The sequence below is a fragment of the Palaemon carinicauda genome, chromosome 8, assembly GCF_036898095.1.
Source record: "Palaemon carinicauda isolate YSFRI2023 chromosome 8, ASM3689809v2, whole genome shotgun sequence".
Classification (NCBI taxonomy): domain Eukaryota; kingdom Metazoa; phylum Arthropoda; class Malacostraca; order Decapoda; family Palaemonidae; genus Palaemon; species Palaemon carinicauda.
Genome location: NC_090732.1, coordinates 148612977 through 148620476, shown reverse-complemented (window position 1 = coordinate 148620476; position 7500 = coordinate 148612977).

The following is a 7500-nucleotide window of genomic DNA, read 5'->3' as shown; positions in this document are numbered from 1 at the left end:
AACCAGTGCCCAAACAGCCCTTGGTCGTAGGTGAGAAGAGACAGGTCAGCTTCCAGACTTCAACATACAAGAAGCCGAGGATAGGTTATCAAGGCCCAGGAATTTCGTCTTCCCATGCTTCTACAACCCAACGACAACCTCGACCTTCTTATAGCTCGACATCAGCACATAGAGGACAAAGAAGGCCAAAGGCAGTCGGCAAGGGTTTTCGTCCATAGGGACTACAGCCCTCGTGTATAAAGATAGGAGGCTGCCTTCAACACCACTGGCAGGCCTGGGAGGACCTGGATCCAGACCCTTGGGTCATTCAAGTTCTAAGGTACGGGTACAGGATTCCGCTCGGCCAGCCTCCTCCATTATCAAACAGTCCAATAGCATTCAACTCGTACCAGGGGTCGTCAGAGAAGGGAAGAGCTCTTCAGGCAGAGTTAGAGGATCTGGCAAGAAAGGGAGCGATAGAATTAGCTTCGCTTCCATTCCTTGGTTTTTACAGCCTTATGTTTATCGTCAAAAAGGCTTCCGGTTCTTGGAGACCCATCATAGACCTCTCTCGTCTGAATCATTTCGTAATGAAAACTCATTTCAAAATGGAGACTCCAAGGTCGGTCCTTTTGGCGGTCAGACGGAACGACTGGTTCTTCTCACTCGACCTGAAAGACGCGTATCTCCAAGTTCCCATTCACCCTCAGTCCCGACATTTACTGAGGTTTTGCTGGGAACAGGAGGTATGGCAGTTCAAAGCTCTCTGCTTTGGCCTAACGACAGCTCCACAGGTCTTCACTCGCCTTATGGCACCTGTGGGAGCCGCCTTCCACAAGAGAGGCATAAGAATGGTGAGATATTTGGACGATTGGCTATTCCTGTCGAGCTCAGAACAGGAAGCCATCTACACGAGGGATGTAGTTCTGAGATTGTGCAACAATCTGGGCATTCAGATCAACTTAGAGAAGTCGACCCTGATCCCCAGTCAAGTTTCCATCTATCTGGGAATGAAGATAGACTCCTCAATTTTGAAGGCTTTCCCGACACAAGATCGCATCCAGACTCTTCAGGAATGCATCAAATTATTTTTAACGACAAACGCACCTCCAGCCAAACTTTGGATGAGACTCATCGGCCTCCTGTCGTCGCTAATTCTGTTAGTTCCCAGAGGAAGGAGGAGAATCAGACCACTGCAACACCAACTCCACAACCTTTGGGATCAAGAGGATCATCGTTTTCAGGTTCAATGGACAGAGACGATCAGACAGAGTCTAATCTGGTGGTCCAATCCAGTGAACTTGAACCAAGGTCTTCTATTGTCAACTCCTCTTCCAGATATCATGTTGTTTTCAGATGCTTCGGATTCCGGATGGGGGGCATCAATAGGGGACCAGTTCGTGTCAGGGACATGGACAGCACAGGAATTGGAGGAATCTATCAATTGGAGAGAACTCAGAGCAATACAGCTTGCTCTCTGTCACTTCAACCATCTGTGCCCTTCAAGAGTCGTCGCAGTGTTCGCCGACAACTCGACGGCGATTTCTTACATAAGGAAGGAAGGAGGGACGAGGTCCCAGAAGCTGGACAGTCTTGCCCAAGAGATTCTGGCCTGGGCAGAGGGAAAGAGCGTAACACTCATGCCTCAGTTCATCATGGGCAAGGCGAACGTGACAGCAGATGCTCTGAGTCGAAGGGATCAGATCTTAAACTCCGAATGGACCATTCATCAGCAAGTGGTAGACGATTTGGTTCATCTCTGGCCAGCAACAGTGGATATGTTTGCTACCGCAATGAACCACAGACTTCAGGCTTACTTCAGTCCTCACATCGATCCGGGATCAGTGGGAACAGATGCTATGCTTCAGGACTGGAGGCATCTTCAGGGATATGCGTTCCCTCCGTTTCCTCTGATAAGGAACATTCTGAACAAACTGAGGGAGTCCACAGGATGCAGTCTTACTCTGGTCACACCCTTCTGGCCTCAGAAGGACTGGTTTGTGGACCTCTTAGAGCTGTCAGTAGACACCCCAAGGAGGTTGCCTGTCAGACGAGACCTCCTCAAACAGCCTCATCGACACGTGTTTCATCTAAGACCACAAGCTCTTCAGCTGACTGCATGGAGACTATCCGCAGATTTGCCAGGGCTCGAGGAGTCTCCAGGCAGGTGGCCCAACAAGTTACCTTCGCTCGAAGACCTTCCACTCGTATAAATTACCAGTACAAGTGGAAGATATTCAGGAAGTGGTGTAAGGACACAAAACACTCAATCTCGAACCCGACAGTTGCCAAGATTGCAGATTTCCTGTTATTCCTTCGTAAGGAAAGACGTCTATCCGTTCCAGCCATCAGGGGATATAGAGCTATGTTATCCTCGGTTTTCAGATTTGCCTTCAGGGAGATGCTTGAAGATCCAATCATTACCGATCTCATTAGGTCCTTCGAAATTGAAATTCCTAAAAAGGTGATCTCAGCTCCTCTTTGGGACTTGGACGTGGTCCTTAAGGCTTTAACTACGGAGCCCTATGAACCACTAGCATCAGCAGATCTTCGAAACTTGTCCATGAAGGCACTTTTCCTTGTAGCCTTGGCAACTGCAAAAAGGGTTGGGGAATTGCAGGCACTTTCAGCGGGGGTGGCTTGGAGGGGAAGAGACCTTGTTTTGCATTATTTGCCAGAATTCAGAGCGAAAACAGAGTCATTCAACAATCCACTTCCTCGGGAATTCGTTCTGATATCCCTCTCAGAGAGAGTGGGTAGAGACGATGAAGAGAGACTTCTGTGCCCAGTAAGAGCTCTTCGTTACTACCTAGACAGGACAAAGACTATCCAGCCACGTCCTAGGGCGCTTTTCGTCTCTCCTAAATGCCCAAACAAAACCTTGTCAAAGAATGCGATGGCCTTCCTTCTTAGACAGGTTATTAAGGGTGCATCGGGGGCATCGCCCACGTCATCAACTCAAGGGAGAGCATCAGGAGCCCACAGTATTAGGGGTATGGCTACTTCACTACGTTTTTGGACCAACACATCAATGTCTTCTATTCTGAAGGCTGCGACGTGGAGGTCTAACTCGGTTTTTTCATCATTTTACTTAAAAGATGTAGAATTAATATATAATAATGTCCGTTCCTTGGGTCCCATTGTGGCAGCGGGCGGAGTCATTGCTTAACCACTGTCATCACCGTTTCCTCTCCTCTTCGCTGAACTTGGCTGGGGAGATGGAATTATTACGTCATACCTTCACATGCACTGACGATTAAACCCTCTTAATGGAAGTGACACCTTGAGAGGCAGAATCGTTAGGCTCAGGTCCTCTAGCATCAACTATTGAACCCTTTCAATGGAAGTGACACCTTGAAAGGCCTAGATTGTTGAATGCAGGACACATGTACCACCAATCGAACCCCTTCAACGGAAGTGACACCTTGGAGGGTCTAGATTGCTGAGTACAGGGTCTCTCTCACAAGTCGTAAGTGTCCGAAACATGACCAGACAGTTGGGAGAGGACCACTATGCCTGTAGCTTCAACAGAGCGACCACAGAGGATGCCTAGACAGTAGCTCCCTATGGACTTGGCCCTGACATGGCGACTGACTGACGAACTGACAATTATGCTGTGACACATCGTCAAGTCAATCAAGGTAAGCTACAATTCAGGCAACCTTCCTAGCATCAAACTGATCATTTCCCCCCATCCAGCTAAATGTGGGGAATCGGCAAATGTTGATTGTGCAGTTGGGTATTAGACAAATGTAATTTTTAATTTAAAATTAATTTTCTAATACTCACCTGCACAATCAACATTAGATGCCCTCCCACCTGCCCCACTATCAATGATCAGAGCAGTTTCAGGTCTCTCCTACACCTGCACTCAAAAAAATTGAGCCGGCAGATCACTCTTTTTAGAACAGATGGCGACCAAATCAAATATGGTAGTTGGATAACTAGCGAACGACATGTATAGACAATTATAAGAAATTTACTATGCTACGTCGGCCTACCAACTCATTAGATTAACGAAATCTTAGATAATTTTTATCATTAATTAGCATGAACATTTGAAATTAACTGATATAATTGTTTTTCACTCGGGACTTAGTGTGTATATTATACTTACGTAATGGGTTAGAGTAAATCAAATTGGAAGCAACTTGCTGTAAACAAGATCTATCGGCAAATGTTGATTGTGCAGGTGAGTATTAGAAAATTAATTTTAAATTAAAAATTACATATCCTAAACGCAATCTGCTATAGCTTGTTTGATGTTTTCTAGTATGTAAACCACTCTTTATGTAATTTGGCTCTGACCCCTTAGTGATATCCATATAATTGCGGAACGAGGCACTTTCCAAGTATACTCCCTTCAGATATTCTATATCTCCATGACGCTGCTGTTTTTCTATTTTATTTTTCAAACTTTCATATGACAGTGGGAAACTGTAGTCAACATTTTCTTTACAACAGCCTTGCTTTGCTAATAAATCTGCTTGATCATTCCCCGTCAAGTTACAATGAGATGGGGTCCAAATAAAATGGACAATTCGATTTTTCTTTTCAAATTTACATAAAAGTATTCGAATTCTATTTACTAACTTATTACTTCCGGATGACTCTGACACAATAGACTGCAAAGCCGACATACTATCAGAGACAATAGTGACACCACCCAACTCATTCTTGGCAATAGTAAGTGCGGCAGCGATTCCCAGAAGTTCTGTTTGTGTAGTGGAACAATGATTGCTTGCCCTGATTGCGAGAGAGCGTGATTCCTGTAGTATACCATCCTGATAGAGAGCAACTCCTGCTCCAGCTCGTCCATTCTCCTGCAAAGAACCATCTGTGTATAGGACACTAGCACTATGTGGAAGGGCACTGAACCTCCTGAGGAAGTCCTGCCTCAGCATCTCAATAGGCACATCAGATTTCCTATATGTGAGATCAGAAAAGGACACATTAATTTCTGGAAAATCCCAAGGCGGTAATTCTGGTACAACATACTGATTATTATCCAAATAATCACTCACATTAATGGTACTCAAGAGTTCTCTAGCACTGTTTAACCACTTATTACATTTATCTTTCCCCTTCGGATTCATTACGGCCTGCTTAAAAATACCATCATCAGCTGTATTGAGAGACTTTGCAATTTGATTTGTAGCTACTGCTTTGATTCTTTGAGCAAGAGTTGGTAATCCTATTTCATGCCTAATAGTTTCAATTTTAGCCGTTCTAGGGCACCCAAAAATTATCCTCATTGCTTCATTTTGGAGAACCTCGAGAGATTGCCTCCTTTGTCTGCTAAGAGTAATTAGATTACTTGCACTGTAGTCAACGACTGATCTTATCATAGAAATATAAAGGGTCCGGAGAACGGGGACAGAAGACCCAACACTTCCCCTTGCAACCTTTCTCAATAAGGCTAATCTTGGTTGACATTTTAGTTTTAGTTTGGTTACTTCATCATTCCTATGATTGCTCTGTCCAACAATAACCCCCATATATTTATATGTAGCTACCTCTTCCATTATTTTACCTTGCAGTTTAATAATCTGTTTTTCTTTATTTCTCTTACTTAGTATCTTGGTTTTCTCTGGGGATATAACTAACCCTAGTGAATTACAAATTTTTTCTATTTTCTTGAGTATTAATTTTACAGCTTTGGATGACTGTCCTTGTATCACTATGTCATCTGCATAAATAGTTGTTATGATACCTCTTGTCTTCAAAGAGCCAATAACATTCATTAAAACATTAAAGAGCATGGGCGATAAGACTCCCCCTTGAGGTGTACCTAGTTCCATCTTTTCCCACTTGGAGTAAATCCCTTCAAAATATACTCTACTGTATCGATCTTTAAAATAATCCTCAATTATCCTAATAATGTTACCAGATGTAATGGTAGATAATTCAGCTAAAATGGCAATTGGATTAGCTTTATCAAAAGCTCCCTTGATATCAATAAATACTGTAAACCTCTTTTTTTTTTTATTCCTGACAAAACTCTATGAATACAATGCTGCGTACTTTTACCTGGCATGAAGCCATACAGTTTACATGACAATCTACGTTTAATAGTATGCATCATCCTGTTTAATATAATTCTTTCAAAGATTTTACAGAGGCATGATGTAAGAGAAATAGGTCTGAATGAACCTGGTCTACCATGTTTTGGGACAGGAATCATGATGGCCCTCTTCCACATTTTGGGCAGACTGCCCCCACTCCATATCATGTTGTATAGTCTAAGGACTGGGTTACCATGGACTGTTGCAAGAAACCGGATGATATCATAGGTGACACCATCCATTCCTGGTGCAGTGGATTTTCCATTCTTGAGGCATCTCCGGAATTCTTCTTGACTGATAGGTTTTTTATCGGATGGATGATATTTTCTAAGGGCTTCTTGAATTTTCTTGAGTCTTCGTTTGAGATTCTTTGCAAGTGCACTTCTAACCTTGAGTGGTAAACAATCATAACTTGAGGATTGTGCCCACTCTTCCATAAGTTCATTGCATTTCTCTGTTGGGTTAGGGTGAAGACCCTCTCTCATCCTTTCTCCTTGGACAATCTTAACCTTTCGAGATATCTGTCTGAATGGAGTATTGTGATCCATTGATTGGAGAAATGCTATCCAGTACTTCTCTCTAGATTTCACTTTAACATCTTGAACTTGTTGAGCCATCCGTTTAAAGATAAGGAGGTTTTGCTCAGTTGGGTTATTTTCCCACCTTTTCTTCACTTTTTTATACTGTTTATCAATTCTCTTGACAGCTGGATCACTATTATACCATCTCTTCATTGTTCCGATAGTCGTTCTCATCTTTTTCTTTGGATTTGTAACACTTTCAATACAATTCTCAAGCTCTGCAACCATATCTCTGTTAAGGTCATCTGTAGTAGATACTGTATAGCTAGCATACCAGTTATTCATTTTATTTTTGATAAACCCTTCATGCTTTTTTGGAATTTTCAGTCTTTTCCTTGGGACAATATGCCTTCGTGTTGTATCTGGAAGCATTATTTCTCCATATACACCAAAGTGGTCTGAGGTATCAACAATTTCACAGTGGTGTGGAAGTCCAGGGTCATTCACCAGACATACATAGTCCAATTTATTTCCCTGGAGATGTGTTGGCTCAGGTCCATTTATCACGTTTATAATATTACTCTCACTCTCAATATGATTCATAAATTTCTTGCCATTATTGTTGTAGGGTTGCAATGAATTATCCCCAAGTTTATAGTGAACTGCATTAAGATCGCCAACAAGTATGCAAGGATGGCCATCAACTATTTCATATAGCCCTGAGAAATCAAGCTTATTATCTGTTATATAAACATTCATAATTTTGATTTTGATGTTTCCCTAGAGAGAGAGAGAGAGAGAGAGAGAGAGAGAGAGAGAGAGAGAGAGAGAGAGAGAGAGAGAGAGAGAGTATACCGATGGTTAGAGAGAGAGAGAGAGAGAGAGCGCGCGCTAATAGATAATGAAGTCAATAGTGGTGGTATCTTCGATTAACA